The sequence below is a fragment of the Dipodomys spectabilis genome, unplaced genomic scaffold (assembly GCF_019054845.1).
Source record: "Dipodomys spectabilis isolate Male_0828 unplaced genomic scaffold, ASM1905484v1 ptg000241l, whole genome shotgun sequence".
Classification (NCBI taxonomy): domain Eukaryota; kingdom Metazoa; phylum Chordata; class Mammalia; order Rodentia; family Heteromyidae; genus Dipodomys; species Dipodomys spectabilis.
The window spans coordinates 1,600,606-1,613,392 of NW_024870918.1; positions in this window are offsets into that span (position 1 = coordinate 1,600,606).

Below are 12,787 nucleotides of genomic sequence, written 5' to 3' on the forward strand. Positions count from 1 at the left end.
CTTTAATCCGTGCCTCTGTCTCTCCCAAGGGCCCCCCGTAGCTAATGGCCACTCAGATGCTTATCCCAAAGGGACTCAGTTGTAGCTAGAATCTCTGCAGCTGCACCAAGATGTGTTCGTCTGTTTCCGAACAGTTAAGACACTTGGCAGTGAGCCTCCATTTCTCAATGTAGTCATCACTTAATGCTGCCTCTCAGCCAACTCTCCATCCCTTTCCTTCATTTCTGGCCTAAACAATAGTGATGGCCTCTTGTTTGACACCCACCCCACCCCTATGCATCCAGGAGGTCTTTCAAGAACATTATCGTGGCTTCCTTATTTCCTTACTTGAAGCCAACTATGGTTCCCTGTAACTCTGTCTTTTAGCATGATACCACAGCTCCCCGCTATCTGCCACAAACCTCTCCATACTCAGAGCTAGCCACAGTGAGCGACTTGCATGTTCACAACACAGACATGCTCACAAGGTCACAGTATTTCCTGCATCTGTATCTATTTTCCAGTTTCTTCCTTTGTCTCAGCTAACCATCCTCATGTAGTCAAACTGCTGTCCTTATCCTATAAAATGCTCTAAACTTACTTTGGCCTTTTCTCATCCATATGGCTCTTTGACCCCTACCTACCCTCTCCCACATTATACCTGCATTCCAGGCAACTCTCATTTCTTTTAATGACTGCATAGTATTCTACTGAATGGGTGGGTCATCATTTATTAATAAACACCCTATCAGTGGGCATTTGATATTCCTACTTTGTTCTGAAGCTGTCTTTTGAGAAGTCAACTTTTCTTTGCAGGGTCCTGCTAATCCTTTTTTTTTTTTCAATGTCCAGGCAAGAATTCATACTACATATTATGACAATGTTCAGAAAAACCTAATTCAAATTAATAATATTAATAACGATAATAGTAGCTATTAATTTCAAACACTTACTATATATCTATGGATTCTTTCATGTAATGAAAAAAATATGAGTTCAGAGATTAAGTGACACATTCAAAAATGACTCCAATTACTAGCTCTTGGATTGACTCATAATTTGATTCTAATTTCGTTTAAACACCTCTCAGTGAATATTCTCCTTTAAATTAGCTCATGCTTTTACTTCACTAGAGAAAAGTAAATAATTACCACTAATAAAAATTCAGAGCTCCTTGCCATAAGTGCAAGGTATGAGCAAAAATAAATATGAAAATATTTCAGTTTAAAATCTGCAAAGATGCCACTTAAAATTACCTGTGTATATAAGAGCATAGAGCTTCTTGGGAAACATTGAATTATAGGATAAATCAACATCAAAACTATAATTACTTCTTAACATACTTTGAAACAAAATATTTCACAATTCTTACATTAAGATCTATCCTTACAATTGCACTACTAAAACACTAAGTAAAGAAGTTTATAATTTACCAATCTAGAGAGGAAATGAATTAGTATAATAGCATTCTGTTTATCCTTCTCCAGGTAGGTTAAGAAGTCCAGTCAGGCTTCTTTTCTTGGGTAATGGTGAACTTTATAGTCTGTTGTATAGGAAAAAATCAGAAATAAAGCTAGAGATAGGAAAATAGTAATAGAAAGTCCAAAAAATAAGGACCTAGAACTAGCAATAATCTACCAAAGATGGAGGAAGAAAGATTAGATGCTGGAATTTGCAGTGATCATTTGGAAGATCTGGTTCTGTGCTAGGATACATGGGAAAAGAAAAGCCAATCTTCTATAGTCTGCCATAGTGCTTCTCACTACAATAACCCTGAGTACCTAATAAAAAATCCCAATTTCTGTGGCCAAGCCTAACATTTATGAATCAGAATCCTTGAGGGTATAACTCAACATTTAGCCTTGTAAAAAACTCCCTAGAAAAAAGTTATCTATTCACATTCAAACTTGTCTTTTTTCCAATAGAATCCATTAAAAAAATCCATTAAAAATAAATATTTAAGAGTATGATTATTTTTAATAATGATAATTGCAATTAATTGCAATTGGAGAAACTGGGGAACCAAATTAGTGTAAATGAGGACAATTTATGAACCAATGAAACATTTATTAGTTCCCTACAATATTACATCAGATACCTCTGTCAGTAGGATTTAGTAAGATGAGAAATCTTTGCAGAAATATGAGGCTATGGGTAGTATGAAAATATGATAATGCATAGGGATCATGTCCCACAGCTTCTAGTCTTCTGCTTTTCCTTAGTAACTCTTGTCTTTTTTGAGATCATAAGATTGCATTTCCCAGACCCTTTTCACCTACTATGGCTACATGTTTAAATTCTAGCTAATAGAATGTACAGTAGTGATCTGCATATGTCCCGAGAGATTTTATAAAGACTTAGGCCATACATTTTTCTCCATTTTCCTTGGTTCATCCATGCTGCAGGCAAGCTTGATGCCGAATGACATCATGGATTGCAATGTGGCTTTGGGGTCAGAGATTGCACATGTTAGAACAAAAAATAGAAGAGCTCAAGTTCATCACACTGTAGAGCACAGAGTATCCTTGACTCACTCCTAAACTTATAAAACAGAGAAAAAAGAGCATTTCAAATGTTGGAACCACAATTTGGGCTGGAGTGTGTGTGGGTGGTGCTTTTTGTCACTTACAATTGAACCAAAACATAATTAATAAAGATGATATTTCCTACACTTGGAAGCAAGATAGGAGTATGAATTGTTCTTGCTCTTCAGTAAAGAGGCATCTCTTCCTGTATGGACCTTCCTTCTTAGATGACCAGGTCCTTTCCCACCTCTGATCACTGAGCAGACACATTTTCCTCTTTACTGGGCATCTAATAGTCAGATAATTCATGCTACCATTTCTGATCATAGCTTAATGAATCCCACTTCTACAATTTGCATCTTAATAGAAGACTTTTCTAAGTAAAAAAAGGAGGAGGAGGAGGTTGTGGAAGAGATGGAGGAGGTGGAGAAAAGTAATTTTTAATACCTAGAGTTTTATGTTTTAGACAGAGCATGCATACAAAGGCAATAGATTGCTAGTTTCTTTTGGTTGTGTTATAGGAAAGGATAATTAAGCTTCTGAAAACAGAATCAAGGGGGTTGTATACTCCAGGTAAATAACGGAAGTTTTGGTGAACTTCTTTGATAACCATACTACTACTTCACAACTATTGCATTTCCTTGAAACAAACAAGCAAACAAAAAGTTTCACACATCTATTTGTTCAGTTAAGCAAGGAATAAAGTTTTAGGTTCAATACTTATTGTAACATCATAGGAATAATGATTTAGTGAGAGTGATATAGAATATTATAGGCTAAACCCTTAACAATAATATAAGTTGAAGTAAAGAGGGCTAAAATGAGATGTTAGAAAAACTCTAGCATGCCTGAGTTCGGTGCTTGAATAACACCTTTTAGTGAATCTGCAGCAGCAGGAAAAAGACACTCAAAGCCTCTGGATTCCCACATAGCTCTGCACCATTCTCTTTTCTCATCCCCTGCTTCATAACTTTTCTCTAATAAAATGAACTGCTAAGACTTTCCTTTTACACAAGGCTGTGCCTTAACTTCATACCCTAACCATGCTATTATCAACTCCTCCTTAACCTTCCTGGGCCTAGTTAATGCCTCCTCATTCCTTCTATATTCAGCTTCAATATCATCATCTTCAAGGAAACTTTCGCTTGACCCATTTCCAACCTTTAAGTGAGCTCAGCCTCCCTTCTAGGTGATTCCAAAATACCCATTCATACTTCATTCTTGTACTTAGCATATTATTTTTAAGAAATTGTTAAATATCTTCTATGTTTCTTTACTATGATCTCATTGAAAACTGGGACCATATTTGTTTCTAATTCCCCAAATTATAGCAGGTAAACAATTAATGTTAATGGACTGAATGAATAAATGAATAACTACATAAATACAGAGTCTAACATCCCTAGGGGAAAACTAATATTTGGAGAAACAATGCATTTCTAAGGTACCATAAATAGCTTGAAACTTGCATCTAGCACATCCGAGTTCAGGACATCAGATTGGTCCCAAAGAAAATAGTTTATAGGTTCCTCCTAACAATATGAAAATGGTTGTTAATTTGGTTGAAACAAGAATATGAGAGCCAAAGAAAAGTAATGAGGTTAGAATAATTAAGCATGTAGGTACTTTTCACTTTAAGAAAAATTGAAAAAATGGCTAGCTGAATTTAGATGCCACTTCACCCTATTAAGGACAAAATGCTGAACTTACCATACTTGCACTCAGATTTGTTCATGGTAAATTTATTTATCAGATTAAAGATATAAACAAGCTCATTACAGAGTGTCAAAAAACTTGTCAAACATCAAATGGCAAAATGAACCCTTAGATATGTATTTTAATGTTTTTTTTTCTTTTTCGTGCATGTGTTTCTAACACATTTATAAGATTATCTCTTTGTTGCTTTGTATGTCCCTCCTCCACAGTATAACCCCTGCTTTCACTATATTTGATGTCAGTATAACTTGTGGAGGAGATGGGGAAAAACCGGTTGTTTAAGGATACAGGTGGACCTGTTGCAACAATGAGAAGTACAAGTTGTCATGTCCAAAACGAGCTTTACGTCGGTGCGGGGTGGGGGGGGGGTGGGGGGGAGGGAGGTGGGGAAGGAGAAGGATTGGGATTGGGGGGAGCGGGGAGGCTGGGAAGGGATGTGAAGGGTAAACCAAAGGAGGAGGCTGCTATGCTTGGTAAGAAATGTACGCATTATCCTGCCCATGTAATTGTAACCCCTCTGTACAGTATGTTCACAAATAAAATAAAATTAAATTTAAAAAAAAACATCAATGGCTGCTACATAACAACATTTTGTAGTATAGGTTATTATACACAATTGCATTCCATCTTTTTGAAAAGTGTGTGTCCCAAAATTTAAGGGGAAAGAATGTCTTAAATTTTTTCAAACTCCAAAACATTCTGACAGTGTCTAGAGCAATTTGAGAATTCTAAAACTTGGCTATTGGTGCTACAAATACCCACCCCCCTCCATGTGCCATTATTGAGCTAATTGAGGTTTGGAGGAGCATTAGTTACCCTAAAATTTAAGAATCATTTATCATTTTACTGCTCACACAGATGACCATCTATTTATTTCATTTTAATGGATGTTTTTGTAAAATTCTGGTAATTTCCATTCCCGAGTCTTTAAAACCCTAATTCTACTAGCTAATGATGAATATAATAAAAAATACAAAAAGAGAAAACTGTGTTTCCCTTATTGTAATCCCAGCCTTCAATTATCCAGATGCTCTAATGAGTATTCCCATGGATGTTAGTGTACTGATAAGGTCCCCTAAATCTTATCAATGATCTTGGGGTTACTCCACTCAAATTCTTTCAGGGCCCCCAGTAGATCCTAAATATTCAAGTTATCCAATGTTGGTGAGCTAGTTTAGGAAGTTATAGTGCCACATGTGGTAGCTTGTGTTTGTAATACTAGCTACTCAAGAGGTAAAGATTGAAAGGATCATGGCTTGAGATCAGCTTGGGTAGGAAGTTAGTGAAATCCCATTTCAACCAACAAACTGAGTATGGTGGCTTATCTCTTCTACTAGGAGACTACTTCTTCTAGTGAGACAATCCCTGAGGAATAACTAATGCAAAAGAGGGCTGGAAGAATGATTTAACTGGCAAACCCTGCCTGGTAAATGTGAGACTAAACCCCAACACCACAAAAAGAAGGAAGAAGAGAGGGAAAAAAGAAGGAAGGAAAGAAAGGACATTATTTGGGTCCTATATTTTATTTAGTTATGCTTGTGTTGATAGTGGGGTTTGAAGTCAGATCAAAATTATATGTACTTACCCAGTTATATAATGTACAAAAACAGGGGAGGTCATATGTACTTTGAAATCAGAACGACTACGTGTGGAAAGAAACCAACTGAAAGAAACTTAACTGAGACTTCAGGGGTCACTGGTTACTTTGGCGGGTGAATTCACTTTGTGAAAATTCAGAAAAATTCGCAAAAATGAGAACTGTCTAATACAGTAACTACGCAGATCCTTATTTGTAAATTCTACTTCAACACAAATTAGTAACATGGAAAAATAAATTAGCCTAGAAAAGAGAAAATACAGGGCTGGGAAGGTGGCTCAGTGGTAGAGTGCATGCTTTGCATGCATGAGGCCCTGGGTTCGATTCCTTGGCACCACATAAGCAGAAAAAGCCAGAAGTGGCACTGTAGCTCAAATGGTAGAGTGCTAGCCTTGAGCTGAAGAACTGAGGGACAGTGCCCAGGCCCAGAGTTCAGGCCCCACAACTGATGAGAGAGAGAGAGAGAGAGAGAGAGAGAGAGAGAGAGAGAGAGAGAGAGAGACAGAGAGAGACAGAGAGAGAGAGACAGAGAGAGAGAGAATGGTTGTGGATTTGATTGAGCTAAATAGTGGATATCATAACTCAACCCTCTCATTCTAGCCATTTGGGAAGTGGAGATTGGAGATTGTGATTTGGGGCCAGCCAGGAGATAAAAGTCTGTGAGACTCCATCTCAACCTGTGTTTGGGCATGGTACCATGTCCCTTTTATCCTACTTAGAAGGCAATATCATAATGTCTTGGCATAGTGGCTCATGACTGTCAGCTCAGTGATGTGTGGATGTACAAATCAAAGTATTGTCAGTTCAAGACAGCCAAGACATAAACCAAGAACCTAGCTCAAAAAACACAAGCAACACAAAAAAAGAGTTGGTGTGTTAGCAGAAATGGTAGCCTACCTGCTCAGCAAGTGTGAAGCCCCTGAGTTCATCTCCATTGTACAAAAAAGATGAAAGAGGATGGGTTGTGAGCTGATAATTCTTAAATTGCTGTGATGAGTATGAGTGGGTAATCCTTATGGTTTCTATAACTACTATGAATGGTTAAAATTTTCTGAGACATAAGGAAAAGAGTTGAAGAAAAAAAGGGAAAGAGATAATGTATGCCTAATATTGACACAGAGATATATAAATATGAGAATAATGCTCCTAGGAAAAAAGGGGAGAGCCATTGTTTTGCTAAAACATTTTAGGACGATGTGATTTTATAAGCCATCTGCATGCATTATTTTGATAAATTAAAAATAAAATTTAAATGTCAAAAAATAGTTGGAAGGAAAACCATCATGAAAACCCTCCGATTTAAGTCTCAAATGATAATAAAATCATGTTTTGGATTTATGTTACTTGAGGGAATTGGAATAAAAGGAGAAAAGTTGGAGTTAAGAGGCTTGAGATGCTATAATTTTATATAAGTTTAATTTAACATTCATGAACTAAAGAAGAAAAAAAGAAAGAAAATCAATAAGAAGCCCTAACTCCCTGCCAATGAATACATTGAAACCAGAATTTTGAGACTGAATTTACAGATAGCTTAATATTGCATAGATATATTTTTAACAATATAGTGAGTCAATTCTAATATTTCAAGATGATTTGGTCATACGATGGTGAAAACATGCATGAAAAATTTCCCACCAGATCTTTGTGCCCAGAATATGTTGGGAAATTTGAGCTAGACAATATGAATAAGCAAAGCAGGCACATTGGGTTTTATGGAATTTACCTAGGTGGTAATCCCATAGAACCCAGCTGATATTTCCAATCACTTTACCCAGACAAATAGGATATAATTGGGCCCTATGGAAAATCTTACTGCTTCACATATTGAACATCTACCTATCCATGATCAATAATTCCCCTGCCCGCGTCTGCTGTGAGTGTAGAAAGACAATATATTTACCATTCTTTGTAACCTTCTTCTGATGGTTATGTGATTGTTTTACACCAATGCCACAAAAGCAAAAATCAACTGGACAAACTTAGGAATACTAATTATAGTGGTAATATATAATAATGTTTCTAGTAATAGTATTGTACTTCTAATGGAACAAACTAATATTTTCCTGTCCTTTTTCCTGTCTTAGAGGAATATAAATCCCTCCTCCTCTTACCTCTTACTATCACCTGAGTATAACACAACTTACTCTTTGTCCTCTTTGTAGCCTCTTAAATCTGGATTCAGAAGAGATTGAAAATGAATGTGCATGTGGAACTTGACATGTTTAACTGAAGTCCAATATACTGTCAATAAACGCAAGTACTTTAACTGAGAAAGTTGAAGTATGTGTTCTAGAATGATAGTCATGAAATTCCCATGTGGCTAGCATATGGGAAGAGAAGAGATATGGACTTTTTGAAGGGCATAAGAGAACTCTTGTAATTTAAAAGCAGAAGAAAGTAACCAATCTGTTACATTTGATGCCGCCAGAAATTGGGTACATAAGTGTTCCCTATATTCAACTCTTTAAAATGTATTGAAGTATTCCAAAATTATAGAATTCACTCAGGATAAAATATTTTAAATTGTAATAGGTAATGCAGAGCTGAGAGTGTAGCTTAAGCAGTAAAACTACTGTGTAGCCAGCACAAGACTCCGAGTTCAAACCCCAGTACTGTCAAGCAAAAAGACATAAAATCACACACACAAATAGGTAATGAGAATCAGACCCCTGAAATTCCATTCAGTTAGGGCAAATATAAGGCATAATTTGGAAAAAGCCTCCAGACCAGACCACACTATAGATAGTTCATTTTCTAAAAAGCAAGAGAAATATTACTACCCTTTGTGATGTGTGTGTGCATAAAACAGCCTAACAATAAATTACTGATAACATCTACATTGTTATGATTAAATATTGTTTTGTAGCTCTTTTAAAAACTTTTTTTTGCTTTGGTGAAAATTCTGATGTGCTATAACATATCTAAGTTACAAACATCTAATCTGATAAATGTCTCAGAACTCAGAGAGGTCCAAATCAGGCAAGCAACCTCCTTAAAAATAACAGTCTTGGGCTGGGAAGGTAGCTCAGTGGTAGAGCGCTTGCCTTGCTTGTATGAGGCGCTGGGTTCAATTCCTCAGCACCACATAAGCAGGAAAAAAAAGCCGGAAGTGGCGCTGTGGCTCAAGTGGTAGAGTGCTAGCCTTGAGCTGAAGAGCTGAGGGACAACACCCAGGCCCAGAGTTCTGGACCCACAACTGGACCCCCCACCTCCAAAAAATAACATAGTCTTCTTAAGGCCATTTTCTTCCTCTGTGATGCTGTTACAAAAGAACCATGTAATTTGTCAATAATCTGCATTGCAAACCTAAATTTAATCCTATGCACTTGAAAAATGGTTGATTGATTTATGGTAAGACTACCTGCCCATTAGCAGCAGTAAAAATTCAAACCATATTTTATTTGGAAACTCATCAAGAGGCTGGTATACTCCATTACAGCTTAAGCTATCCTAAAACTAACTTCAATGCTGCAGAACTTATGTATAGAACAATGTCTAGAATAGTCCTTTCTCAGTAGCACATGATCTAAATGACCTGATAGCACATTTGTTGCAGTAAGTATTCATTCCACCACAGAAATACTTGCCTAGGGCGTTGGATCACCACAATTATCGACCTTAGGAAATGTATACTGAAATATTGAGTAAGTTTTTGTTTGAATATACAAACTGTTTTATCATATAAGTTGTCTAGATAGTAAGCATGGGGCTCTGAATTATATAGCTTGTCTAGATAATAAACATGATTAAGACAAGAACTGCATCTAAAATCACGACTAGCTTCCAGTTGTAGTTACGTCATCCACCAGATATGTGGTTTGGATAAATTATTTAAACTCACTGAACCTCAACTTTATTTGTAAAATCAGAATATACCTTATATGATCAGTTTATGTAATCTATAGAGAAGGTGAGCAATATCAGTAACTCTCCACTAGATAATCCTTATCATTGGCAATTATCATTGATTAATATACAGAGAATCTATGCAGTGTTAACAGCCAAATAGTAAGGAGTTGTTTTCAACAATTGATTTATTTAAATAACATATCAAGCTCTAAGTCTCCTTACAAGGCAAACTTAGCTGATAAGCCATTTTACTATTTCTTTCCACTGATAATAGACCTATTGCAAAGCCAGGGAAGAAAATACTAAAGGTTCTTTGAGGGCTGAGTGGGAAGAGGGGTTTGTGCAAGTAGAATCACCAACATTTTAATTTTGCTACAAATGAAAATAACCCTATGTGTATATTAAGAACAACTTTAATCCTATGTATATATTAAAAACACCTTTACATCTTCTTAGCTTAATTGTGGGTGCCCAAACTCATTCTACCCACAACACTAATGAAATAAAATACAATTGTTACTGAATTCAATAATTAAAACATTTAAGGAAGACATGGTTATTTCCCAAAACAAGTTACATAAAAATGATGGGCTGGCTGGGTAACAGTCACCAAAGAATTTTTTTTTAAGAAAATGGACATTCCTAGACTCTAGCCCATAGATTTGGTTTTTATTCTGTAGGTCTCGGGGGATGTCTTAGGAATATATCCTATTCAAAATTTAAGCAACTTGGAGTACATTTATATAATATACAATGCAGGTGCAAAAAAGGAACAAAAAACCTCTTTATGTTAGTTATTTTATTAAGTGAAAAATAAAAGAATATTATGATATTTTACTAGTGTGACTAAAAAGAATGCAGACACACCCACACACATATATGTGATTATACATGTATGAAATATCTCTGGAAAATTACATGAATAGCTGATAGTGGTTTTTGTCTCTAGAGAGAAGAGTCAGGTATTGACAGATAGGAGAGGGAGAGAGATTTTTTTCTATGGGGGTAAAACTTGCAGCTTTTAATGTTCGGGGATGTAAAAATACTGTGCATTCAGATAAGAGTGAAGAAAATGATGTGTCTATCATACTCATGACAAAATATGGCTCTTAACTAATTCTTCAGGTGAGCCAGATGTTTGGCTAGGATTTTATCTATTGGTCAAAAAATATGTAATGTATGACATCTAAAGTTGATAATATGTAGAAGTTAATGATTTGCTCTTCTATGCAGATACAGCATCAGAAAGTTAGGTATATGGTTCTTGGATTCTATGAATGATACACAGCTGAAAATCTCACTTATTTTTAAAATGTAGTGTAGAAACTAAGTTTCAATATATCCAACACAGGATGCTGTGTCTGTTTGCCAACTAATTTACTACCTCTTAATGGAAATGGCAAAAGCACAGTTTACAATTTATTCAGTCAGTCGGCCTTGAGTAGTGTAATCTCTGATTATATTTTGTAATTGGAGAGGATACAAATTATTTCAAAATATATAGAGACTTTTAAAATGTTTCGTACCATACCACTTCAAATTAATAAAGTTCAAAATCAAATTAAATGCAACCACATTGCTCATGAACTACATTTGATTAACTTCTGAAGAAGAAAAGCCTACACAGAAATATACTTAGATGCTTTTCATTTGCCTTTATTTAGAGTAGATCAAGGAACATCCACTTGAAGAATTTTTCTGCATTTACTGTAACACTGTTAAAGAAGTGATGAGCATTGATTTATACAAGTGGCTCCTTGAGGCTACTTATATAAATCATAATTTCCCATTAACATTTTTGTAACAGAAAGTGTTTTTGAAAGAATGTATGCTTCTTCTTATCCTATGAGAATTGTTGTCAAGGACCTAGGGTTGAATCTGATATTCAACCATTATATATGGTAAATTCTCTAACAAATCTGGGGGCGATCTAGCCTTGAAAGAAGAGGGTGGCAAGCATCACATTTCATAAAATCTACATTTTTTTTAATGTTAGCAAAGCAATTTTGTACTAGAGAGCAGTCTGCCTGATTTCTGATTTTAGTTAAAATTAGCTTCCGATGGAATATAAAGGCAATTGAGTTCCATTTGTTTGAGAGGGTTAGAGAGAGAAAGAAGCCAATGAAAAATGTTCTTATGCGGATCGCAATGTTTCGTTCTCATTTGGGGGAGGTCATGGCATTGAGGATGGAACCCAGTACCTCCTGCCTGTTAGGCAAGAACTCTAGACTGAGCTCTATCCCCAGCCTACTTTTTCACTTTTATTTTGAGATAGCATCTCACTAAATTGCACAGGCTGGCTGTGAAATTATGGTTCTCCTGCTCTCCTCCTCAGACTCCTCCTCAGCCTGGCCTGAAGTAATGATTCTAAAGTGGATTGGGCCAATAAAAGTGGATGAGGCAGAACGGAGAGGGAAATGACCTTAGAGCCAAACATCAATCACCCAGAAGAGACTAAAGTGTCTCTTTGCAGAGACTAATTTGGTTGACTCACTCATTAAGTGTTAGGAAACAACTGAATTCTCTTGGCTTTTCCTGGATTTTTGTTTTGTTAGGAACCTTCACAGAACTACCTAGGAGAGAACAGTAAGCTGCATAGAGCAGAATATTCAGACTTTAAGGGAAACCTGTTTCGATGAAGTAGAAATGCAACATGGTTCATATTAACCTTGGCTTTTAAACTGGTGGGCTGCTTTGGAGCACAGCTTAGCAGTTCCTAAAGCAGTTAAACCTCGTTGTCATATGCCTGCAGTCTAACTCCTAGGTATTTGTTTCCTTCTTTTCCAGCTCATCTGATAACTTTAATTAGTCCCGTGAATTAATTAGGGATGAGCAATAAATGATTTCTCACTCTTACATCTAAGATCTTCCAGATAATGCTAGTTATCCTGAACCCTATATGTCTTGTTTCAGTTCTCCTGTTTTATATTTTATGTTCATATTCTGTAGGTTTATGGTTAAACACTTAAGTTTGTTACAAAAATAACATTTTATGTGATAAACGAATAACATATTCAAGTGTTGATTACTAAAATATTTTAACATATAGAAAAAATATCATGAAGCTAATATCTAAAGGTAACCACCTAATATAGTGCTGGTTCATTTTTATCAACGCATA